Consider the following 27,352-nt stretch of genomic DNA (forward strand, 5'->3'; position numbering starts at 1 on the left):
GAGAGTCTGCCTGCCGATGCAGGGGACACGGGTTCATGCCCCGGTCCGGGAAGATCCCACACGCCGCGGAGAGGCTGGGCCCGTGAGCCATGGCCGCTGAGCCTGCGCGTCCGGAGCCTGTGCTCCGCAACGGGAGAGGCCACAACAGTGAGAGGCCCGTGTACCGCAAAAAAAAAAAAAAAAAAAAAAAAGGATTATAATCAGTCATACTGAAATTATAAGAATTATGAAGGAAACCAATCATAACGAAATACAGTTATAAAAATTTTTTTAATGTATGATACCATACTCTGTGTATTTCTTTATTGATATATTACATAACAAGATTTACCAAAGGAGGGGGTCCAATGACTAACATGGTTTTAAAATGATGCATAGAAATGGTAATTTGAGATAATTGCAGTAACTATAATGTGATTTGATAATACATGTGCCTTCCATTGGTGACAAAGTCACCAGTCTGGCTAACATCACTATGGGTTGTTGCCTATAATTGAAGGAAACACTATATCTCTGTTAGAGGTTTTTTAACTCAAGTTCATAGACATCCTAAATTCTATCCATAGACCCCAGATTAAAGGATATTGGAGCAAGAAGACAGAAGGACTGACCCTGCATGACCCATGGAACAAAGTCACCACTTGCTCTGGACTCCCTCCCTATTGATGTCTGGACTGTTACTTAAAAAGAGAGAAATTTCTATATCGTTTGAACCACTTTGCCATTCTTTTTTCTGTATATGGCTCTCAGTTACGATAGCTGAGCTGTACTCCAGCTCACTAGTTCTCAAACGTTTTGGTCTTCAGACCCCTTTACAATCTTGAAAATTGTTGAGGACCTCAAAAAACTTTTATGTGGGTTATACGTATCAATATTTACCACATTAGCAATTAAAACTGAGAAATTTTTATTTTCTCATTCATTGAACAATAACAAAACCATTACAAGTTAATATCAATAGCATTTTTATGAAAGATAGCTGTATTTTCCAAAACAAACAAAAAAAATTAGCGAGAAGAATAGATATTGTTTTACATTTGTGAAAATCTCATTAGTTTCTGGTTTAACAGAAGACAGCTGGATCCTCATATTTTATTCTGCATTCAATATGTTTTGCTTTGTTGTTTTGATTGAAGTATATGAAGAATATTCAACTTCACACAGATATGTAGTTGGGAATGGGAGGGGTATTTTACTAGCCATTTGAGATAATCTAGGGTATTTCTTATTGATATTATCCTAAAACTTGACAAGTGGTAGTTTCTTAAAAGTTAGTTGTAACGTAAAATCTGAAAACATACAAATGAACTTTCATACCCTGTTGCATTAAAATCCATTGGTCTGTCTTGCACTTTGAAAGGCTCTCTTACCCATGTGCAATTTTGTCTCATGAATTGGTCATTTTGAGAATATTGGTTCATTGAGCTATGCAGATCTTCCAAATGTTGATGCATCGTTAGACAATATGCAAAAATCACGCTGGTTAAATTCACCACAAATCTCATCAAAAAAAGTTTTTAAGTATTGGGAAGCTGTCAAGCTCATGGTGGTGGATAGAAGTCTTCCACAATTATAATTTTCACTTGAAAGCTCAAATGCTATCATTGGCAACAAATACTGTCAGTTGTTTTCCTTGAAGTGACAGGCTTCCTTAATACAGTCTTAAGGAAATATCTGCCAACCACTATAGCTTGTCTATCAGTCATTCTTTCAAGTAAAAATGGTTTTCTGCAAAAAAGAGGCTAATTCATCTCACAGCTCAAGCAAGCACTTTGTCTTCAGACAACCCTCACAGTTCAGGATGTGAAAAAGTAGTTTACATACACTTCCCATTTTGTCCCCAGAACATTAAAAAGACATGCACTCAAGGGTTGAAATTTGATTAAATTAATTTTGTTTTATTAATTAGTTTAATAAAATTTCTATTTCTTTATCAAAGAAATTCGTAAGTGAAACTGTCTTTTTTAAAAAATATATACTGCGAGGGCCTGGTAGTGAAGAATACAACCGTTACTAGAATTTTGGCATCACAACCTTGATTTGTGCTGAGGTACCAGCAGTTTCACCATCAGTGCAAATGGCAATACAGTGAAAAGGACAAATAAAATCTTAGTGTTATTATGAAAACAGTCTGACCTGTGGAATGCCTGAAAGAGTCTGAGAGACCCTTAAGGGCCCAGGGACTGGACTTTTCGAACTGTTGCTGTAATTAATACAACCTCCAGGACCTAAAACAGGTGATAAGCTGGGTGGGAACTGCTCAGGGAAAAGGAACACAAGGTGACAAGAAATAAGTCAGTATCAAGTTTAATGCTCTGCACATGACCCTGGCCAACGGTCATGACCCTGAAGAAGTACTGTAACAGAGCAGGACCCTATGGGGCCTTCCTGGGACAGAGCGCCCACCAACACCATGTCCTCTGTGACTGCCTCTTGTCTGTAGAAAAACTTTAGCCAAATAATAAATTTAATCAGAGGGAAAAAAAATGCAGAAGCAAAGGAAAGCAGTAAAACAAGACAAAATAATAATACTTTAGCCATTAAACAAAGTCAAAGACCTTTAGTCCCTCCTCAAGGGCTATAGATAATATCCTCAGCCCTATCCTGTGAGCTGTTTTGCAGATACTGAAACCCCCATCAGGTGGAAGAAGTTAATGACCTGATGACCATACTGTAGCCATGACATAAACTACTCCATCTTACACAGTTCTGAGAACTGGCCTCAACGAAATGGGAACAAACTGACCCTGGAATTGAAGATGAACTGTACGTAAAACAATCAAGATGATGCTGATCAGACCACGGCATGACCACTTTCAAGACGACTGTCAGAGCTTCCTGTGCTGTTCTGCATGTAGCCCCCATCCCCACCCCCGCCTGTGCACCACGAAAGTCCCACTTTAAAAACTCTTGTCCCCAGATCAGCAATGGGGAGTTGGTTCTTTGGGACATGAGTCCACCTTCTCCCCGGGATTGCTGGCTTCCTCAGTAAAGCTATCTTTTCTTCTACCCAACACTTGTCTCTTAGTATTGGATTCTTGAGGGATGAGCAGTCAAACCCAAGTTCAGTAACAGTATGGACCTTGGTTCCACAGGCTGCCCCTGGGCTGGCAGGCACTTGGGTTTCATTAACTTCCCGGTCCTCTCCTGTCATGGCTTTGCCCAGCCAGTAAACCAGTAAGTACTCTCAGGTTCTGAGATCTCATAATTCCTCTTGTTTTGTCCATGTAGCATTCCTCCTACACCCCACTCCTTTTCCAGACTGCCTATTTTCTGGAACTGATCCCACCTCCACATCTGTCCAGGTGTTTTGCAGTGGGATGAGTAAGGTTACAGCATGACGCAGCTCTCAGGCTGCAGCTAATCAGTGCAGAGGTGGACCCAAGACTCAAGCTGTGTCCATAACCCTTTGCTGAAAATGTTGACTCTGGGGGTGCAAATGGGTCAGTCTCTCTCCAGATGGCTGACGCTGTAAGATAGAAACCAGTGGTTCTCAAACTAGGTATGCATTAGAATCACCTGGAGGGCTTGTTAAAACAGACTGCTGGGCCCCACCCAGAGTTTCTGATTCTATAGGGCCTGAGATTTTACATTCTAGTGATTTCACAGGTGAGGCTAATGCTGCTAGTCTGGGGACCACACTTTGAGACTGATGTAAAGTTCCAGAACCATCAGGGATCAAGGGCATGGTTCCCATTCTACAACTAGAGAGGTTGAAAAAAAATACGTCTGGAGAGATAGAGAAAAAGAGAGATAAATAGATAGACAAAGGGAGAGAGAGAGGGAGAGAGACAGACATAGATAGAGACAGAAACAGAGACAGACAGACAGAGAGCCTGAAATATAGAGGTAAGATTCTTAGATACTATCCTGGTAGTTTTCAAGGGCTGTTTCCATTGGTTCCTGAATCTCAGCCACATGCCTATCTTTGGGCTCCAGAAAATCCCCTGCATCCTTGGAATATAATAAAAAATGGGTTAAAGTTGGGTTTCTGCCCCGCTAAGCTCAATATCTTCTTAACAGATACACCCTCCCAGAACCATCCCTGCAGAACTGGCTTTTCCCTTAAATTCTATTTGGAACCACAAACCAAGACAGTGGAAACAGAACAAATGTCATGAAGCCTCTCACACACACCAAGACCTCAGCCAAGATCTGCATCAAAGCTGCTAGTTGGTGAAGAAGAGCCCCAAACCCCAATAGGATTCTCAGCCACAGCTCAGGGGATAGCATCACGGATGGAAATGCAGGCTCTGGGTGAGAATGCATTGGTTTCAACCTCACTCTGCTACTTGCCAGCTGTATATCATGAGCCAATTGCTTAAACTCCCTAAGCCTCAGTTTCCTTATCCATAAGGTGAGGATGACAATAAGACCTGCCTCAAAACATTCCTGTGAAAATGAAACAGGATCAGTAGGGCAGCTTAGCACAGCATCTGGCACAGGGTGAGCTCTCAAAAATGTTGATTACAGTTATCTTTTTTTTTTTTTGACCACACCACATGGCATGTGGGATCCTAGTTCCCCAACCAGGTATTGAAGCCATGCCCCCTGCAGTGGAAGCACGGAGTCCTAACCACTGGACCACCAGGGAATTCCTATGGTTATTATTAATTATTGTTTCTGGTCTCTTCTCACTGTGATCCTGGATCTGCAGAACCACATTCATGGATCCTGGTCTCTGATCCTCTGGATTTGGCTTTTGGGCTTGATCTCTCCAGGCTATGTTCTCCCATGTAGGGCTCTTCATCCCAGTTCCAGCTCTAAGCAAACTAGCTGATAGATTTACCAGGAGATAATTCCAGCCTCCAAATCATCATGGCTGTTAATTCCATCAAAGGTTGAGAGTCTTCAAGGGAGTGTCCTAGCCCCAACCGTCTGGGCAAGGATTCCAAGGCAAAACATGGCCTGGGAATGGATTTCTGCAAGCTGGCAATAAGAGTCAGCTCATATGTGACAAGGGACAAAGATGATGGTAGCAAGCTGAGGTGGGAAGAGTTCTGATCCTGGCTTCAGGCGTTATAGTGGCTTCTCATGCAGTGTCCATGGCTTCAGGTATGAGGATCTGGCATCAGTTAAGAACCTGCTAAGGGGGAGATAGAGCTCCTGTCAGATAGGACACCAACATCACCTGCCACTCAGCCACGCTGAAAAATCAATCTCTGTCTTCAGTTTCTCCTATTTTCATCTTGCTAGGCCCTGTGCCCTAAACACCCAGGACAGCCACCTGCTACAGAGCCAACTCCTAGAGTGAGCCAGCAGTGATATCTTAACAAGGGAAAACACAGAAAAACAGATAACCGAAGTTCTATACCCTTTGGGTATTTCCATCCGTGACCCTCATCTCTGTCATCCTCAGAAATCCTCCTCTCTCGCGCCCTCATGTGCTTCTACTGCCTCATTCCTCCTCCCCCAGTTCACCTGGCTTCCCGTACTTGCATTGGTGCTTGTATCTCTATGTTCCCTGGGACTGCTGGCCATGACTGAATGTGACCCTTCTCCAGGACCAGTGTCTCCTTGACAACCTTCTCAAATTGAGGCTGTGGATTCTCCCATGATCCCAGCATCTCCCCTGCCTCTTCCAAAACTCCCTCCTCTGATGTTTTCCTGTTAAGCCGTCTCATTCACTCCATGGTCTGAGTTACTGCCTATGTATTGATGACTACTAAATCTTCATTTCCGTTCCATCGTTGCCTCTGATCACCAGACTCGTATATCTAACTGCCCTTCAAAATCCCTAAAGTTGTCCCTGAGGCACCTTCAAATGAAATGCTCCAAACGGAACCCCCTATTTTTAAAGTTGCACACTTAATTTTTACTCCTGTGTCCTGTACTTCAACACACGGCCACGTAGCAAGGAGCTGAGGACTTCTGCCAACAACCAACACCAACGTGTCAGCCAAATGAAGGAAGACACCTCGGAAGTGGATCCTCTAACCTCAGTCAAGACTGCAAGTGACGGTCTCGCGAGATTGCGGGCGGCAGTGCGCGGGGAGGAGGTGGCCTGGGAGCTTCCTCCCAGAGCCATCCTTGCAGGCTACTCGGATGAAGTTGGAAAGAGCTCGACTAGGTGCTAAGGTGCTAAGAAAGAGAGTGTAAGACAGTAAAATAATTAAATATTTTTACTGAGTCTCTTCAACAGGCCACATTTAAGAGGTGTCTCGTAGCCTCTGCTGCCAGAGGCTGGAACACCATGGGTCACACAGGGACACTAGACACCGAGGATGAAGTGGGACCTTTTAACCCATCTTTCTCCAAGTCCTCAAAGTGAAGCCATTGCCCACGAATTGCAGGGGCGCTCCTTGCTCTCCAGTCAGCACCTGCCCCCTCGGAACAAAAGAAAGATTATGCTCCAGCCGAGGCTGCAACACAGAGGACGAGAGGACAGCTAATGGACCAGGGCATCATGCCACCTCCGAAGAGCCCAGCGGCACTCCAGGAGCAATTAAAAGACTTGGAAGGGGCCAGAACCATAAACTCTTTGAAGCACAAGATCTGGAGTGGACCCGATGGTTCTGAACTTGTCAGGATGCCCATTTTAGAAAGAACGTTTGCAGAGCCATCCTTGCAGGCTTCTCAGATGAAGTTGAAAAGAGCTCGACTAGTTGATGATCTGAATGAAAAGATTGCTCAAAGACCTGGTCCTATGGAGCTGGTAGAGAAAAACAACCTTCCTGTAGACTCCAGTGTTAAGGAGGTAATTATAGGCATTGGGAAGGACGACTGTCCTCAAACTCACGGCAATTTATCATTTGACAAAGACAGCAGTGATGCTTTGTCTCCAGACCGGCCAGCCAGCTAGGAGTCGCAAGGGTCAGCCACATCCCCAAGTGAGCCAAAAGTTAGTGAATCGCCATCTCCTGTGACTACAAACACTCCAGCTCAAGTATTACCTTTCTTGTTTTGACCCCTAAACAGAGGAAGTGCTTTGTTTTTTATATATTAAGGTAATACATTATCACCAGAAGAAAAGTCTGAAAGTGCAGAAAAATATAGATTTTCACATGTAATCCAACCACTGTTAACATTTTCAATAGATTCTTACATTTTATTTCTGTTCTATATACACATTTTTAACAAACAGTTTTGCAACTTGCTTTAAAATTTTTTCATATAACTTTTTTTGAGATATAACGCACATATCCTAAAATCCACCCTTTTTTCTTTTTAACTATGTTAACCAGTTTAAGCATGCAGTTCAGTAGTGTTACATATATTCACACTACTGTGCAACAGATCTCCAGAACTTTTTGTCTTGCTAAACTGAAACTAAACCCATTAAACTGCATCTCCCCAGGGCTTCCCTGGTGGCACAGTGGTTAAGAATCAGCCTGCCAATGCAGGGGACACGGGTTCGAGCCCTGATCCAGGAAGATCCCACATGCCGCAGAGCAACTGAGCCTGTGGGCCACAACTACTGAGCCTGCGCTCTAGAGCCTGAGAGCCACAACTACTGAACCCGCGTGCCACAACTACTGAAGCCCGTGTGCCTAGAGCCCATGCTCCGCAACAAGAGAAGTCACCACAATGAAAAGCCCATGCACCACAACAAAGAGTAATCCCCGCTCACTGCAACTAGAGAAAAGCCTGCATGCAGCAACGAAGACCCAATGCAGCCAAAAATAAGTAAGGAAATAAATAAATAAATAAAGTTCATCTCCCCATTCCCCTAGGCCTGGCAACCACCATTCTGTTTCTGTCTCTATGAATTTCACCACTTTAGATATCTCATATAAATGGAACCATACAGTGTCTTTTGTGACTGGCTTATATCACTTAACATAATGTCCTCAGGGTTCATCCATGTTGTAACATGTGACAGGATCTCTAAGTTTTAGGACTGAATAATATTCCATTTTATGTATATACCACATTTTGGTTATCCATTCATCAGTGGACATTGGGTTGCTTCCATCTCTTGGCTATTGTGAACAATGATGCTATGTACATGTGTGTGGAAATATCTCTTCGAGACCCTCTTTTAGTTCTTTTGGGCATATACCCAGAAGTGGGATTGCAGGATCATATGGTAGTTCTATTTTTAAGGAACCTCCATACTGTTCTCCATAGTGGTTGTACCATTTCACACTCCCACCAACAGTGCTGAAGGGTTCCAATTTCTCCACATCCTTGCCAACACTTGTTAATTTCTATTCTTTTGATAGTGGCTATTCCAATGGTGTGAAGTGATATCTCACTGTATTTTGTTTGTTTGTTTGTTTTATTGAAGTATAGTTAATTTACAATGTTGTTAGTTTCAAGTGTACAGCAAAGTGATTCAGTGATTCAAAGAATATATAGATTCTTTTTCAGATTCTTTTCCATTATAGGTTATTACAATATGTATTGAGTATAGTTACTGTGGTTTTGATTTGCATTTCTCTAATTATTAGTGATGTTGAGCATTTTTCTTATGCTTGTTGGCCATTTGAATCATCTTTGGAGAAATGTCTATTCAATTCCTTTGCCCCTTTTAAAATCAGGTTATTTGTTTTTCTATTGTTGAGTTGTAGGGGTTTTTTATATGTTCTAGATATTAACCCCTTATCAGATATAGGATTTTCAAATACTTTCTCCCATTCCATGTGTCACCTTTTCACTCTGCTGATAGTATCCTTTGATGAGCAGAAGTTTTTAAGTTTGATATAGTTCCGCTTGTGTATTTTTGCTTTTACTGCCTGTGCTTTTGATGTCATACTAATAAATCATTGCCAAATCCAATGTCATGAAGCTTTTCCCCTGTTTTCTTCTAGGATTTTCATGGCTTGGGGTCTTACATTTGGGTCTTTAATCTGTTTTAATTTCTGTATATGGTATAAGATAAGGAACCAACTTCATTCTTTTGCATGTGGATATCCAGTTTTTCCAACACCATTTGTTGAAAAGACTGTCCTTTCCCCACTGAATGGTCTTGGAACGCTTGGACAGATCATTTGATCATATATATAAGAATTTATTTATGGGCTTTCTATTCTATTGCATTGGCCTATATGTCTGTCTTTATGCCAGTACCACACTATTTTGATTACTGTAGCTTCATAGTAAATTTTGAAATCAGGAAGTGTGAGATCTCCAACTTCATTCTTCTTTTTCAAGAGTGTTTTGACTACTTGGGGTCCCTTGAGGTTCCAGATTAATGTTAAGATAGATTTTTCTATTTCTGTAAAAAAAAAATGGCATTGGGAAAATCACCCTATTAAAGTGTATACTTCAATGGTTATTAGTATATTCACAGACTTGTGCAACTCTCACCACTATCTGATTCCAGAGCACTTTCATCTTCCCAAAAAGAAGCCCATACTCATCAACAGTTTCCTCCACTCAGTCCTAAGCAACCATCAGTCTACGTCTACTTTCTATCTCTGGAATTACCTATTCTGGACATTTTATATAAGTAGCATCATACAATATGTGGTCTTTTGTGACTGGCTTCTTTTACTTAGTATAATGTTTATAAAGATTCATCTATGTTGTCGCATGTATCAGTACATCATCCCTTTTTATGGCTGAATAATATTCCACTGTGTTGACATACCATATTTTGTTTATTCACCAGTCAATGGACATTTGCTATTATGAATAATGGTGCTGTGAACACATGTGGACAAGTTTTTATGTGGACATATGTTTTCACTTCGCTTGGGTATATACCTTGGAGTGGAATTGCTGTGTCATATGGTAACTCTATGCGCATCTTGCTTTTATATCTTAATAATAATCATAGTAGTGTTCCTTGTCAATAAATATGCATTCATATCATTTTTTAAAAAAAGACTTCAAATGACCACAGCACCAGCCAGCATCTTGACTGCAACCTCATGAGAGACCTTGAACCAGAAGCACCCAGCTAAGCTGCTCTTCAATATCTAATTCACAGAAACTGGGAGCTGATAAATGTTGATCGTTGTTTGAAGCCAATAATTGAGGGAGTGGAGGTAATTTGCAAGACACTGTGGTAGGCACTGGGATATAGTGGTAAAGATGAGAGATGTTATCCCTGCCCTCTTGGAACTTTCAGACGATCTATGCCCTAGTCTTTCCCTCACAATCATCAAAATATTGGTGCCTGTTCACAGTCCAGATCTTGCACTGCCCAAGAAATATCATTCAGTATCTCTGCTTCACAGGCCCTTGACCTCTTTAGTTTCTAGGATGTGCATCTTCTGTATTTCAGCAACCGGCTCCTGTGACACATGCTGTGGTCTTGTCATGGATGCATAACTGGACCATCTATAAAATGTTCAACTCCAATGTGCAAGTTTTTCCCACCTGGTTATTTCTCTACTCATTATACCTGCTCTGCTCTCCTTAAGAGATCCGGGTCCACGGAGCTCTCCTTGTCTCCCCCTCTGTAGAATCTCTCAACCCATTCCTAATTTTATTTCCTTCCTATCCAGACTAGATCCCATGCTCCATCACACCACATCGACCACTTCTGCTGGGACTCTCACTTAGCCTTTCCTTTTTGTCTCCAAACTTGGATATTTTCTCCTCCATATGGCTATCGTACACCTATCAGTGCCCCACCCATCCACCTCAGCATCTACCTCCATCCCCCAATGGTTGCTTACCAAGGATACCTACACCTCTATCTCTGATGACTTTGTATGTCTGTGGAGCAGACTCAGCCAGAGTTCACAGGGCATTCAGTAGTGCTAAGTGCCCTGTAAGCAGCCCTCAACTAATGGTGAGTGAGGAGATACAGAAAACACCATGTTCTGCATCCACAGTTGATCCTTACCATTGACCAGAAATTCCTCTCTTTTTTTGGCCAATCCACGCAGCTTGCAGGATCTTAGTTCCCCAACCAGGGATCGAACCTGGCCCCAGCAATGAAAGCGCCAAGTCCTAACCACTGGACCACCAGGGAATTCCAGGAAGTGCCTCAATTTGTGATGGCCATCTTTGCCTCTCATGTGCAGTGGCCAGGTCAAGGAATGTCCTCACTTACCCTCAGTGCCACTCTCTTCCTGCTTGACAGAGAAAGTGGAAAAAATCCAGTAGGAACTACATTAAATTCCCTTTCCTACCCTTCTCCTCTGGGGGGAAGGAAAGCAGCTTCCTTGCCTCTTTTTCTCACTCATTGGTAGGAAAATTTGTCCCTTCTATCCAAGGTGAGTCTTTCACCTGGATTCTGGATCCCATTTTCTCCCCTTTCATTACTAAAGATCTCAGATCACCCCTGAACTGACACATGTGATGAAAACTTCCCAGTTATCTTAATTTATCTCCCTGTAGCACCCGAAGTGGCTGACCACTCTCTTCTGAAATGACTTCCTCCTTGGTTTCTGTGATATTCCTCTCTTGTAGTTTTCCTTCTACATCTCTGGGTACCCCCATTTGGTGTTTCCATTAATCAGACACCCCTTAAATTTCTCTCCAAACCACCCACTTCTGTCCCCATCACCACATTGTTAGTCCAGAATACCTCCATCTCAAACCAAGATTACTGAGGGATTCTTCTAGCTGCCTCTTCAGCCCGGCTCACCCTCCAGCCCAAATCGATCCATGACTCCTCATCAGTTGGGTCTTGTGGATGGCAAGGTTGGTGGCAGAGGTAGGAGGTGCTAAAGCTGGTCCCCTCCCTCACTGTGCTCATCCTGGGAGATGTGAGAGATTTTCCACTGGGGAGCTGCTGCTTCTGTCTTGGAGAAATCTCATCTGCTACAGTTGCACTTGAATACCAGTGCTTTTTAGACAATCCTATCTGACTTTCTAACCCAGCAACAACTGTGGAGTACCCCTTAAATTGAATCGTCCTTTTGTCTTGATATCTCACATATCTCTAAATCCCACACATCAGCTGCAACTTTCTGATATTACTACCCAAGGATTGATACTGATAGGTAACAATTGTGAATTGTTGAATGAATTGTGAACTGTGAATATCCCATTCACATTTGGAATGCTCATGTCTTTCAAGTCTGAAAGAGGAATGACATGCTTCGCACAAAAGTGAATGCAATAGTAAAGATTATATTTTCCCTTTGATTTTGGCCTCCAAGAATCTCATAATTAAATTTGTGTTTCAACTTAATAACTCTCCAAAACCCCTATCTGTGGTGTCTACAAAACTTTGTTCTCATTTTCCAAATGTCTGGATCTTAAAGTCTTAGTTGGATTTTCCCCCTGATGTATGAGTTCTCTACTGCTGCATACCAAATTACCACAAGGTTAGTGGCTTAAAACAACATGCGTTTATTATCTCTGCTTCTATGGGTCAGGAGTCGGGCAGAGCTTAGCTGATTCTTCTGCTTAGGGTCTCACAAAGCTGCAGTGTAGGTGATGGTTGGACTGCATTCCTTTCTGGAACTCAAGATCACATAGTTGTTTGCAGAATTTAGTTTTGTACAGATGTAGGACTGAGGTCCCCACTCCCTTGCTGGCCGTCAACCAGGGGCCATTCTCAGCTCCATGGAGGCCCTCACGGTTCCTTGTCACATGGCCCTCTCCCAGCCCTCTCACAGCATCACAGCTTACTTCTTCAAAGCCAGCAGGAGAACCTCTCCAGTCTGCAAAGATAGTCTTACACAATGTTACATAGTCATGGAAGTGGCCATGCTATCACTTCGGCCATCTGATGTAACTTAAGGGAGTAACTATCCCATTGTATCCACAGATCCTGCCCAAACTCAAGGGGAGAAGATTATAGATGACATGTATACCAAGGGGCAGGAATCTTGGGGATCATCTTAGAATTCTGCTAACCCTAACCCTAATCTTACATTTTTATTTATCATGTTAAAATTTTTTGCATAACTGTATATATTCTGAAATCTATCTCAAATATTTTAGAGAATAAGTCAAGAGACCATCTCACACTGTATGGTAGATTGATTCTAAAAAGGGCTCACCCTAATTATTCCCTTCCCTGGATCCATGCCTCATGTGATGTGACTTTGTAGCTCATTCCAGAGATTCTCAGATGGGCTTATGTCTTTCTTTGGCCATAGACTGAAGCTGAAACAACAGTATGAGAGTACTGGACCTAAATTCGAAGAGGGAGTTGCATGTTTTTGCTCTCTTCCTCTTGGACCCACACCACTGCCATGGTAACAAGCCCAGGCTTGCCTGCTACAGAGCAATGTAAGCTCCCATCCTGGCCAGTTCTAGACCACCTGGCCCCCAGCTGACACACCAGCTGGCCATAGACCCATGAGGGAGCCTACCCAAGACTAGCCAAGCCTATTCCAGGTCAGCAGAACCTCCCTGTCAATCTATAAATTCATAAGAAATAATAAATGATTATTGGTTTAAGCTATGAAAATTTGGGGATTTTTGTTATACAGCAATAGCTAACTGATGGATGTGGGGAAATGCCAGAAAGGACTTGACTGTATAGTGGAAGTAAAGCATCTAAAAAGGCACAATTCATTCACCGAACCCTCAAATCTCTGTGTTTCATGTACTCAATCACTACTGCTGATGGTGGAATGTTTTCAACCTATGTGGCCCATAATATTCATTCAAAAGACTGATGTGTGACTTGGAGTCCTTTCTACAATGATTAGAGCAATAAAGAGATAGAGAAATCAAATAGCTAAAAAAAAAAAAAAAAAGCATCTTGCTGTGCTGTTCTAGACACAGCTGCCCTAATAGAGAAATGTGCAGTTTTTACTTTCCTTGCAGTTTTTCAGTTCAGAATTACTTTAAAATAAATCCCAATGAAAGCAGTAATCAATTATGTCAAGAAGAAAACAAAGTTTGATCTGAAAATACTAACGGAATCTAACATTTTAGAAATAAATTACTGTGTCATGTCCTATGGCAACACTGCATCAAACTGCTTAAAGATAAATTGTACAATCAACTCCTGGGTATCTGCATGTGGATTATCCTTTTGGTAGCGTACAAAGGGAAAACATTTAATTCTAGATTTTTATCCCTCTTCTCTTCAGTGTATTTCTCTACCACCTTTCTAACTACTTAGTCATGACATGCTAAGGGGACAGAAACTGAGTGTAATACAGTAATAATTCACTTATATTGCATCATACAAAAATAAGGCATTCAATATTAAGTAAATTTCCAAGATGACCTAAAAGCACACTTGCTTCAAAAAAAAAAAAAAAACAACTGACCATTGTGATATACATTTTTCTAAAATGTATTTTACATTTTCCCTCCTTAGGAAACAGAATGTGCTTTACTCCTTAAATAAAACTTTATTGTACAAGGTACTTTAGCAGTTGTTAAAAGGATGCAAAGGTGAATCAAAACAGGATTTTAGACTCCAGTGGCTTACAACTGAGGGAGGAAGATGGGTAATAAGACATGTACATAGATTATTCTAGCAGTAAGTTCATTAGAATATAAAGAAAATTTTGAATCCATTTAGTGACATGAGAAAAGGCTGTGTGGAGTTGGATCTCAAGGACAAGAGAGTGAAGCAAGAGAGGCACTTGCCCCAGGTGCAGAATTTAAGGGGGTATCAAAAAACTCAGTAATCAGTAAGGAAAGGATGGATTGGAAATTTGGGGTTAGCAGACACAAGCTATTATATATAGGATGGATAAACAAGGTCCTACTGTATAGCACAGGGTATATATTCAATATCCTGTGATAAACCATAATGGAAAAGAATATAAGAAAGAATATATGTATATGAATAACTAAATCACTTTGCTGTACAACAGAAATTAACACAACATTGTACATCAATTATATTTCAATTAAAGAAAAAGAATAAAATTTTGTTTTAACCAAAAGAAAACCTCAGTAATCAAGATATGTAATATTTTAATGTATAATTTTTAAAGGTCAAAAATTAATGCAAAAATATCTATGATGAACAAAATATCAAAATTTTAAATAAAGACTGGACAAGTAACAGTACCATGCAGAGCCCTATTGGAGTCTGAGGCAAAAGGAAAAACCCATAAAAGGCCATTTGAGTTGGGGACTAAAGAACCCACGAACTAGGAGGTTACGCCATTTTCTTAAAATTATAGTCAGTTGTAAAAAATAGTGGTCTACTGCAAGGAATGATCTTTTTTGTGATCATTTACAGCTTTCTACAATTTTGGGTGCCACACACTGAGTGGAATATTGAGGTGGAGACTGCACATGTGTTGATGACATGCCAACAGTGATGCTGAAAGCTCGGCCTCTCTGCACCAGTGTGAATCGAATCTCAGTGACAGAGTTTTGGGTGAAGTAGAAAAGAATAGCTTTATTGCTTTGCCAGGCAAAGGGGGACACAGCAGGCTCCTGCCTGGAAAGAAAACTACGTGTCCCAACCTGGGAGGATTTGATGAGGGGTTTTATAACAATAGCTCAAGGATGGGGTTGCTGATAAGATTAGAGCTTGTGCAAGATCTCCTAATCTTGATGAGCTTCTCTGGTCCCTTTAATCTCGCCTCAGGTGGTTTCCTGGCTGCTCCTCCCTTGATTAGCAACTGTTCAAATCTGCCCTCAGGGAAGGTCATGGAGGCTGGAGTCTTGCCTACAAGAAACTGGGACAAAAAGGCTTCAGTGCCCAGGAGCCCCACAGGGTCCTTCTCTGTTTCAATAGTAGCAGATATTGGCTTCAGGGATTTTGTCTCCTAACCAATTTGGATGATTAGATAGAATCTACAGCCTGATACCAACCTTCAAGTTGTAAGTCGGAATATTGGGTCAGAATTGTACGGCTCTAATAATAGCATTAATGTTTTTCCCCTGACCCCCCAACCCCTCCCCCCTTTCTTCTAGAGGCAGGCCTCTCTAGGCAGCTTGAAGCATCCATCTGCCTTGGGGGGAATTAGGACTGCTAAACAAGAATGCAAAGAGAAAGAAAGTTATAGTTTAGCCTCTGACTTGGAAAATAGAATTTTCAAATGCATAGCAAGACTGAAAAGCAAAGTTCTGTCAAAAGAAAAGGAATTTTTGGATTTCCCTGGTGGCCCAGTGGTTAAGAATCTGCCTGCCGGTGCAGGGGACGCGGGTTCGAGCCCTGGTCTGGGAAGATCCCACATGCCACGGAGCAACTAAGCCCCGGGCGCCACAACTACTGAGCCTGCGCTCTAGAGCCCAAGAACCACAACTACTGAGCCCGAGTGCCACAACTACTGAAGCCGGCGCACCTAGAGCCCGTGCTCTGCAACAAGAGAAGCCACCCAATGAGAAGCCTGCGAACCGCAACGAAGAGTAGCCCCCGCCCGCTGCAACTAGAGAAAAGCCCACGCAGCAGCAAAGGCCCAAGGCAGCCAAAAGTAAAAATAAATAAATAATTTTTTAAAAAAATTAAAAAAAGAAAAGGAACTTCTGAATTCCCTTATCTCCAGCTTTAACTTATCAAGAGAAGCTGACTCATCTTCCATAGTGAGGCTGAGTAACCCATCCACCTTTGGCCAAGGCCACAGGGCCTGCTGCCCTAGGTAAGGAGGATGTGATACCTAGAAAGTGAAAAGCCCAACATGTGCTACTTCTCATAGGATTTCGAGAAGAGAGAAACGCAAGAGGAAGGAGATGCGCTTCTCTGAAAATGGCACGGGTTTTGAGAGTTGGACAAAGTGACAGGACCAGAGGGGATTTTCACAAACTCAATTTTAAGGCACAGGAGGACATTGCCTCCCAGGCTGCCCAGACTCCATCTTCAGGGACAGCCCCCTTCAGGTCAAACAAGAGCAGGGTTAGGCAGAGTAAGAGCCAGGGTTTAGCTTTCTTGAATCCAAGCTAGGTGTGGACAGAACTTGAAAGTTCTCCCATGCCCCCAAGGGGAGATAGAAAGGTATATGAGATGAGAGCCCAGGGGCTTTCTGGGACTCACAGTGGGAAAGAACAAGGTCACCTCAGAGCCAAGACCCTGCAGTAAACTGCCTAAGCCATGAACAGGGGAGGGTGTGCCAATGTGAAGCGTGGCAGGTCTGAGTGCACAGGCGTGCATATAGGTGCACAGGTTAAACAAGGCACGGTCACATGGGAAGACTCCCAGGTCCTGGCCAAGCCAGTTAACTGTACTCTCAGTTATACGAGCTGCCACCTCTAGCAGCTTACGTAATCCAGTCTGTTCTCTTGGCCCATGTGGTAAGATGTGACCATGTAGACAGAGGACAATTCTACAAAGACCAGGAAAGCCAGAAGACACCATGAGGTGGACACTGTCAATGCTCTGCCCAGATTCCCTGGTGTCTCCTAACAGCCCCCCACCCCCACCCCTTCCAGTGTGCTTTTGCCTCCAATGCCTGTACTTGAGACTCTTCTTTGGAGATGAAGAGATGAACTCTTCTTCAGGCTACTGGAATGACTATGGAGGGAATAAGAAAGCCCAATCTCTTCACCTTAAGTCCTCAAGTGGGGACTACTTTGGGAAAGCACTTAAGACCTCAGAGTTCCCTGCAGGACCAGGTTGAGACTACCATCTACCTGCCTTTGCCTGAAATTACACCATTACTTGGCTGGCTCTTCCTCCTATTTTTTACTGGTTCCTCCTGTTTGTTACTGTTCCTCTTGTTCTTTTTGAGTTTCCTGAGGTGAATGCATAATTCACTCATTTTTCTTCTTTTCAGTGTGATAACATTTAAGTGTATGAAATTTCCTCTGAGTGCACTTTTGATGTAACACTCTGAGTTTTAATACGATGTAGATATGAGTCATAGTTCTAAATATTCTATTACTGTATTGACTGCTTCTTTAATCTAAAAGGTAAATTGGAAGACTGTTGTATAATGTGCAAGTGTTTAAGTTTCTATTTGGTTAAATAGAAATAGCTCTAAAAACATATGTCCACATAAAAGCCTGAACATGAATGCTTATAGTAGCATTATTCATAATAACCAAAAAACAGAAACAACCCAAATGTCCATCAACTGATGAATCAATAAGCGCAATATAGCATATCCACACAATGGAATATTATTTGGTAATAGGAAGGAATGATATACTGATATAGTACACGGATGAACCTTGAAAACAGTATCCTAAGTGAAAGATGCCTGTCACAAATGACACATTGTATGACCTTATTTATATGACCTGTCAAAAATAGGCAAATCCACAGAGATACAAAGTCGATTAGTGGTTGCCAGGATAGGGCAGCAGTGTACGGGGAGTGACTGCTAATGGTATAGGGTTTCTTTGGGGGGGCAGGGTGATGAAAATGTTATGAGACTAAATAATGGTAATGGTTAAACAACTCTGTGAATATACTAAAAACTGCTGAATTGTACATTTTAAGAGTGAATTTTGTAAAGTAATTATACTCCCATAAAGATGTAAAAAAAAAGAGTGAATTTTATGGTACCTGGATTATGTGTCAATAAAGCTATTTTTTTAAAGATACTATTGTTAGCACAAAATGGTAAAGAAAAGTTGGTTGCTCCTATTTCCATAAACTTTATCCATAGGATCCGTATACCCAATACTTGTAAATTGGTTGCTCCTATGTCCATATCCAGAAAAATATATAGATGGAATTTTTTTTCTTATTTTAGGTCCTTGTTGTTTATCTTTTTATATACAGCAGTGTGTATCAGTTAATCTCAAACTCCTAATTTATCCCTCCCCAGCTCTTGGAATTTTTTAATGTAGCATACATACATAAATGTACACTAATACACATACAACTTGACAAATTTTCTAACGATGACGCACCAATGAAACAGCTCTCTAGATCGAGCTGTTACCAGCATGCTAGAAGCCCCCTGAGGACTCCCTCCCAGGCACTCCTTGGGAGCATTTCTTTAAAGAATCCTCATCTCTAGGTCTACTTCTGGAAAACCCAACCTAAGGGAGTGTGGATACAAGGATCCCTTTTCTCTGCCCTCCCCCAAACACCCAGAAACCATTTTTGAGAGAAGAGCAAGAGGCTGAACGTTTACCTGAAAGAATCATCATCAGAGGCTGTACTTCAACTCTCCTAAATGATTAAACTAAGAGAAGTAAAACTGAAAAAGACTCGCCAATAGCCATTGACAAGTGGGCGTGGTCATAGCTCTCCAAGGGCTGGGGGACCATGAGAAAAGTCAAAGCAGGTACAGAGAATTAAAGTAACTACAGCTCCCTGCACATCTGATACCATGTGAGTTGATCAGGTAATCCTGCCAGGGAGACACGCTATGTAGATCACAGAACTCAGTAACTGGCACATAGCCATGTCCACTGAAGGTGATTATTCCCCACTGTCTTGCACTGTGACCCCAGAGAAGTAGTTTAACCTCTCTTGGCCTTTGAGTCCTCAGCTAGAAATAAAGGGGGAAAATGCTGAATTACATGTGGTTTTCACATCAATGGTAAGCTAATTATAACTGGTACAATGAACTTCCACATTTTCATCAGAAAAGGCAAAGCCTCATCCTTATAAATGACCAGGACAACATAGGTTCCAGCCCTAGAGGGTCTGTGATGAAAACCCCTGTGATAGGCTTCCAGAAAGCAGGGAGAGGGGTCAAGTTCCCCTGTGGCCTTCCTTTGCCTAGGACCAACTGGGTAACCTTTGAGGAGGCACGTCAGTCCTTTAAAGGAAAAATATGCTGTCCGTTTGAGAATAAACGAAACCCCCTAGGTGAAAAAGACTTGGACATGGTCAGCTGTAAGTCAAACATTGAAGAGGACTGCTTTAAGTATCCAATTCTTCAAGATGCTGTAGTGGAAGGTTTTAGGTAGAAAGGAGACCAGTACTAACGAATATCTTGCTAGCGAGATTCTTCTACGGCTGAGTATTCAGTCCTGACATTGTCAAATTTTATAGGATGGTAAAACCCACCTCAACAGAAGAATGAATTCAAAGCTTCTTGGAGTAATAATATTCAAAATTGTTCATGGTCTGGTTCTTCATGCTCCTTTAAAATCATTTCCCACAAATTCTGTTGGCTGTTGGGTCATAGGATATTGCTCTGCTGTTCCCTTTAACCATCCCCTGTGTTTTTACACCCACTACTCTCTATTTTGGGCTTTTGATATATTTTTTATTCAATAATTCCTATTTTTCTTTAAGAGTCAGACTCACTTAATAGCCAAATGGGTTAGATCTTGGCTTTAGAAAAAATGCAGCTATAAAAGACAGTTTGGGAGATAATTGGATAATTTGAATATGTCCTGGATATTAACTGATAGTAGGGAAGTACTGCTAATAGTATAATCATTATGTAGGAGAATGCCCCTACTTTTAAGATATGTACCTGAATTATTTAAGATGGAATGCTTGACGTCTGTAACTTACTTCCAAATGGATCAGAAAATAGAGAAGATAAAGCAAAGATAGTAAAATGTTAACAAATGTCTAATCTAAATGGTAGGTATTCAGACGTTCATTAAGATGTTTTATTCTTTTTTCTTCCCTTTTTTGTTGTATTTTTTAATTTTTATTGGACTATAGTTGATTTACAATGTTGTGTTAGTTTCTGCTATACAGCAAAGTGAATCAGTTATACATATACATATATCCACTCTCTTTTATATTCTATTCCCATATAGGTCATTACAGAGTATTGAGTGGAGTTCCCTGTGCTATACAGTAGGTTCTTATTAGTTATCTATTTTATATATAGTGGTGTGTATATGTCAATCTAAATCTCCCAATTTATCCTTCTCCCTCTTCCCTCTTGGTAACCATAAGTTTGTTTTCTATGTCTGTGAGTCCGTTTCTGTTTTGTAAATAAGTTCATTTGTACTATTTTTTTAGATTCCACATATAAGTGATATCATATGATATTTGTCTTTCTCTGTCTGACTTACTTCACTCAGTATGACAATCTCTAGGTCCATCCATGTCACTGCAAATGGCATTATTTCATTCTTTTTTATGGCTGAGTAACATTCCATTGTATATATGTACCACATCTTCTTTATCCGTTCCTCCATCGATAGACATTTAGGTTGCTTCCATGTCCTGGCTATTGTAAATAGAGCTGCAATGAACATTGGGGTACATGTACCTTTTTGGATTATGGTTTTCTCCGGATATATGCCCAGGAGTGGGATTGCTGGATCATATGGTAGCTCTATTTTTAGTTTTTTAAGGAACCTCCATACTGTTCTCCATAGTGGTTGTATCAATTCATATTCCTACCAACAGTGTAGGAGGGTTCCCTTTTCTCCACACCCTCTCCAGCATTTATTGTTTGTAGATTTTCTGATGATGTCCATTCTGAACAGCGTGAAATCTCATTGTAGTTTTGATTTGCATTTCTCTAATAATTAGTGATGTTGAGCATATTTTCATGTGCCTCTTGGCCATCTGTATGTCTTCTTTGGAGAAATATCTGTTCAGATCTTCTACCCATTTTTTTTTAATTGGGGTATAGTTGTTTTACAATGTTGTGTTAGTTTCTACCGTACAGCGAAGTGGAGTTCCCTGTGCTGTACAGCATGGTTCTCATTAGTTATCTATTTTATACATGTTAGTGTATAATATGTCAATCCCAGTCTCCCAACTCATCCCATCTCACCCTTTCCCCCCCTTGGTGTCCATACGTTTGTATTCTACATCTGTGTCTCTATTTCTGCCCTGCAAACTGGTTCATCTGTACCATTTTTCTAGATTCCGCATATATGCGTTAATATACGATATTTGTTTTTCTCTTTCTGACTCACTTCACTGTATGACAGTCTCCAAGTCCATCCACGTCTCTACAAATGACCCAATTTCATTCCTTTTTATGGCTGAGTAATATTCCACTGTATATATGTACCACATCTTCTTTATCCATTCATCTCTTGATGGACATTTAGGTTGCTTCCATGACCTGGCTCTTGTAAATAGTGCTGCAATGAACATTGGGGTGCATGTGTCTTTTTTTTTTAATTTTGTTTAGTTATTTTGGCTACATTGGGTCTTTGTTGCTGCGCGTGGGCTTTCCCTAGTTGTGGCAAGCAGGATTACTCTTTGTTGCAGTGAGCAGGCTTCTCATTGTGGTGGCTTCTCTAGTTGCGGAGCATGGGCTCTAGGCATGTGGTCTTCAGTAGTTGTGGCACATGGGCTCAGTTGTTGTGGCTCGTGGGCTCTAGAGTGCAGGCTCAGTAGTTGTGGCACACAAACTTAGTTGCTCCGTGGCATGTGGGATCTTCCCAGACCAGGGCTTGAACCCATGTCCCCTGCATTGGCAGGCAGATTCTTAACCACTGTGCCACCACGGAAGACCCTCATGTGTCTTTTTGCATTATGGTTTTCTCTGGGTATATGCCCAGTAGTGGGATTGCTGGGTCGTATGGTAATTCTACTTTTAGTTTTTTAAGGAACCTCCATACTGTTCTCCATAGTGGCTGTATCAATTTACATTCCCACCAACAGTGCAAGAGGGTTTCCTTTTCTCCACACCGTCTCCAGCAGTTATTGTTTGTAGATTTTCTGATGATGCCCATTCTAACCAGTATAAGGTGATACCTCATTGTAGTTTTGATTTGCATTTCTCTAATAATTAGTGATACTGAGCATCTTTTCATGTGCCTCTTGACTATCTGTATGTCTTCTTTGGGGAAATGTCTATTTAGGTTTTCTGCCCATTTTTTTGATTGGGTTGTTTGTTTTTTTGATATTGAGCTGCATGAGCTGCATGTAAATTTTGGAGCTTAATCCCTTGTTGATCACTTTGTTTTCAAATATTTTCTCCCATTTGGTAGGTTCTCTTTTCATTTTGTTTATGGTTTCCTTTGCTGTGCAAAAGCTTTTAAGTTTAATTAGGTCCCATTTGTTTATTTTGGTTTTTATTTTCATTACTCTAGGAAGTGGATCAAAAAAGATCTTGCTGTGATTTATATCAGAGAATGTTCTGCCTATGTTTTCCTCTAAGGGTTTTATAGTATCCAGTCTTACATTTAGGTCTTTAATCCATTTTGAGTTTATTTTTGTGTATGATGTCAGAGAATGTTCTAGTTTCATTCTTTTACATGTAGCTGTCCAGTTTTCCCAGTACCACTTATTGAAGAGACTGTCTTTTCTCCATTGTATATCCTTGCCTTCTTTGTCATAGATTAGGTGACCATAGGTGCGTGGATTTATCTCTGGACTTTCTATCCTGTTCCATTGATCTATATTTCTGTTTTTGTGCCTGTATCATACTGTTCTGATTACTGTAGCTTTGTAGTATAGTCTGAAGTCAGGGAGCCTGATTCCTCCAGCTTTGTTTTTCTTTCTCAAGATTGCTTTTGTTATTCAGGGGTTTTATGTGTTTCCATACAAACTGTAAAATTTTTTGTTTTAATTCTGTGAAAAATTCTATTGGTAATTTGATAGGGATTGCATTGAATCTGTAGATTACTTTGAGTAGTATAGTCATTTTTACGATATTGATTCTTCCAGCCCAAGAACATGGTATATCTCTCCATCTGTTGGTATCATCTTTGAGATTTTTTTTCAATCTTCCTTTATGTTTGAAATTTTTCATAATGAAAAGTTGGGGTTGGAGGAAACAAAAGTAAATTCCTGACATTATCATAAACCAAAGGTACTTTGACCTCTGCATTTGGGGCCATATCTCACCCCAGCACTAGTACCACTATAGGGCATGCTTGCTGACATACATGCAGCAGGAAAATTTGTCAACTTATTGTTAGCCCTCCCTCACTCTCCAGACACAAGCAGGACACAAGGAAGTTTAGTTCGAAGCGCCAAACTTTAGGAGAGTGCTTGTTAAATTGTAAAATCCTATTGTCAATGTAGTCAAGTGTTGGGAAAGCTAGTGAAGTAGTCTTGTTCAGGCTTCAGAGGCAGCTCCAGGCCTCTCTCTGACTGGACAATGATGTGAAAGCTGGCTGCATTCCAAACTGCTGAGCTACACCCAGGCCAGCAGGGGTGGCACCAGTACACAGTGTAAACTACTGGATAAGATAAAGAGTAAGTCATGGGACTTCTTGACCCTTGAGGGTCTGGACAGCCCCAGGGGATCAAGAACATTCCAAGACTTACGAGTTAAGACCAAGGCATTTATGACAATAACCAGGGCTGCAAACTTGCACGCAGACTGATTGTTATTAGCCTGCGGCCTGGTGCTAAAAGCTGGGCTCCTTCAAGTGGCAAACTGAAGTCTCACCCATGGGGTGGACACACCACCAGGACCTTCCCAACTGGGACTCCAGATTGCTCTTCAAGGGACTTCCCAGCACTGCTTGGATCTGGATGTAGGTGCTTCCCCAATTTGGTGATGTATAAACCTGTCTTTACTATTCTTTCTTAGTTATACTATTCTTTTCTTAATTAGTGTACTGTAATCTTTGTTAATTCAATAAACTCTCTCTAAATTCTTGTTTAACTGAGTACAGAGTGGTTATTTTGCCAGCGAATCCTGCAAACCTTGAAACCAAAAGTAAGGTTATGAGAAAGTGGTCTTAGACATGAAAAGTCTTAGATGTGAAATCCAATTTGGACTGGGGAGAAAGTATTCCTGGTAGGGTATAAATGTGTTTTGAATAAATATGGGGAAGACAGAACGGCCAAAGTCTGTTTGTATGGCAATGAGTAGAATTTGTTCTCTCATTCATTCATATCTAATGGCCTGCTTGGATCAACACAGCTGCCTTACACCATACCTATCCAGGATCCAGCTTTGCCTGCCTGTCTTAGCCTCTTCCCATTTCCTGCATTTGGTCCACTGCCTTGCATTGGGTGTGTGGCATTTCCAGGCTCTCAGGTCTCCTTGGTGTGGCTCATGCAAATGTTTACTCAGAGTTCCCGGATCATCTGCTTCTATAACTGCATGGCTTCCAGCAATTCAACAGTATTGATTATCAAAGTCCTGCACCCTCTGTAATGCCTGTGATCATAGTGAATCACTCCAGCTTTGCAAGCCATGACTTGGAAGTCAAACTTGACACCCCTCTCTACGTCACATCCAATCCATCCCCAAGTTCTGTCCATTGCAGGCAAAGCTCTTGAATTTGCCCACTCCCCCAACTCAGTGGATTAATTGACAAAGGTTACTCACATTTCATGTCCATTGTGGGTCAGCTGTGTTCTGCTGCATGTTGTCTTCATTCTGTGACCCAGGCAGACGGAGCAGCTGCTATCCAGAACACTGGCGGTGGTGTGGCAAAGATAACCAAGAACATGGTGAACCTCTTGACGGGTCTTGAATCTTCTGCTCATAGATGTCGACGTCAAACATCGCTACTGTTGGGAAAGGAAATCTCACACAGTCTTTCAACACCCACTGGACCACCTAACAATGGGTCTTGGACCTGGATCACTTCCTTACCAAGAGATAAAGAGCCCACACTGCTTATGCTGAGCTCATCACCTTGGGTGGGAATATCTTTCCTTGTTTCAGGCTCAATGCTGCTTTTTTGTTCTGCTTAAATGGCACCTGGCCAACTGCTATTTCATTCCTCCGTGGGGAGGGGTCGGGTTTCTTCGTGTTGGCTGTGGGAGAGACCTCAGCCATGGGGGACAAGTGCCCACTATTGAAGCTGATCTCGTTGTGTCTCTTCTCTGTGTAAGCAAGCGTTGTTCCATTCAGTGCTTGACTTCATTGTGTTTTCTTTGGTGATGCTGATACCAAGATGCAGTGGGCAGAAGTGTTGAGAGTCCTCCCCTGGGACTGGTTACCAGTGCAGAGTACCCTGTTCAACAACTCCCCTCCCTCTATCATCTTCTTGGTAGAAGCAAGTCACAAAGCCACACCTTATTTCAACAAGATGGGAGTGTATAGTCCTCTCTCAGGGAGAGAAAATCCAGGTTGGAGCTGGGCAATGAGGTTCAGAGAACATACAAGTCCCTGGGAAGTCTAGGAAAATCACGGTGTCCCCTGGCTTTGGGGTTCTGAGTGGAAAAGCAGGTTAACAAAGCAGGGATTCAGGCAATGGAGGAACATGACAAGGGACAGCCACTGAAAGTGGGGTACAGGTTGGGTGCTTAGTCACAGGATAGGAATTAAAGAGAGGAGAGCTCAAATCCAGGGGAATAGTCCCAACACAACCTACAGCAGTGGCAGAAATGAGGGGATAGGAGCAATTATGAAAGAAGGATAAACAGAACTGATGGATGATCCAGTGCAAATGCGGTGGGAGAGAAAGAATCAAAAGGCGACAAATATTCTGAGCTCTCTAGGAAGCAGTATTGTGGGATCTCGTCAATTTCATTGACTCAGTGAAGCTGGAACTACATTTCCCAGCATTCCTTTCCCTCTAAAATTTCAGGCTAGCGTTTGCCATAAGAAACAATTCTCCATGATGTTTGAAAGGCAGACGGGAAGCAGCACATAGATTTTTTTTTAACCCACAAACATCAAAGCAAGGTGCTGGCCATTGTCACTGACCTGCCTGGAGCACGTCTTCCTTCAGCTCCTCCGGCTGCTGTCAGAGCAGGACACCAGATTCCCTCACGGGACACCCAAGTCTCCCCCAGGTTGGAGTTAGTGAGAAATAGACATGGATTTCAGTTCATCCTCACAGATTTCAGATTGTCCTTGTGCTTGTCCACATCTGGGTTTCCTTCCTGGTGGTCTGGTTGACCTCTAGGGACTTCAGGCTGAGTTAGAGCGTCAGCTTTCCTGGACTGTCCCACAAGCTCCCACCGGGTGAGGGTCACCACCTCACCAAGGCAGGCATGGCACTTCTGTCTCTCCCACTGATTCTGACAGAACCTGCATCTTAAAGCATGCTTGGCCTTCACATGCAGGGGTTTCTCCGCCTTTTTAAAGAATGCTCTTCGTTTCAAGAGGAAGAGGTGTGTCACAGTGAACTCAGCTGTGGGAAATCCCAGCTGTGATTGCGAAGCACACGCCCATTTACTGTGCATCTGTTAATGTGGTCCTTAGGGAATGACCTATACATGTTATCTGCTTAACTTTTCTCCTATGAGTCATGCAGACAAATACAGTGGCAGGAGACCCTGACCAAGCATTTTCGCCAAAGCACAGAAAATGTCATCAACCCCCTCTCCCCACTCAAGTTTGTGTCTCTGTGCAAACATGATTCTCATTATTCTCTGCAACCCACTTCCTCCCCTCCCAGCATGAGTTCCCTCAATTAGAAACAGAAGTAAGATGGGCGAGTTCAGTGCTGGCTTGTACTTCCCTTTCAGGAAACTCTTATTTTCCTTCACCCTCCCTGGATGCCCAGTGTCCTCAGTTGGCTCCACTCTGCTACCATCAACACCAGTATTTCACAGAGTTTATGCTTCTCCCAAACAGCTGGAACATGCAAAGTTAACATGCCCAGTATTCACCAACAATCCTGCCACCCTTACACTAGAACCATGAAGCCTCCATCTGCCAAAACAGAGGAATCCAGTTATTTCCAGAAACTGCCCTTCCTCATATGTGTAGAGAGACTCATTCAGGTTCTGGATACAGTCCTGGAGTATTTTTTTTATAGCTTGTTAATGGGACAGAATGTCAAACACCTTACTAGGATATCTCACGAAATAATTTGGACCATTGTGTGGAGAGCCACAAAGTCCAGGAAGGTTCAGTGAGGTAGCATCCTGGGACCTCTACCT

At 41.9% G+C, this 27,352-nt stretch overlaps 1 long non-coding RNA gene and 1 pseudogene across 2 annotated transcripts; one reads left to right on the forward strand and one right to left on the reverse strand.

Moving 5' to 3' along the window:
• On the reverse strand, positions 1 to 26,531 carry LOC141278523 (uncharacterized). 2 transcript variants are annotated; one of them, XR_012331284.1, is made up of 3 exons: positions 26,169 to 26,531; positions 24,840 to 25,024; positions 1 to 5,083 (listed from the first exon to the last, which is right to left on the reverse strand). It is a non-coding gene; the product is annotated as an uncharacterized lncRNA (long non-coding RNA). The 2 variants fall into 2 exon arrangements; XR_012331283.1 differs by having other exon boundaries at positions 1 to 5,086.
• On the forward strand, positions 6,194 to 6,907 carry LOC101333692 (myocardin-related transcription factor B pseudogene; annotated as a pseudogene).
• Positions 26,532 to 27,352: the final 821 nt, after the last annotated feature.

The sequence above is a fragment of the Tursiops truncatus genome, chromosome 4, assembly GCF_011762595.2.
Source record: "Tursiops truncatus isolate mTurTru1 chromosome 4, mTurTru1.mat.Y, whole genome shotgun sequence".
Taxonomy (NCBI): Eukaryota; Metazoa; Chordata; class Mammalia; order Artiodactyla; family Delphinidae; genus Tursiops; species Tursiops truncatus.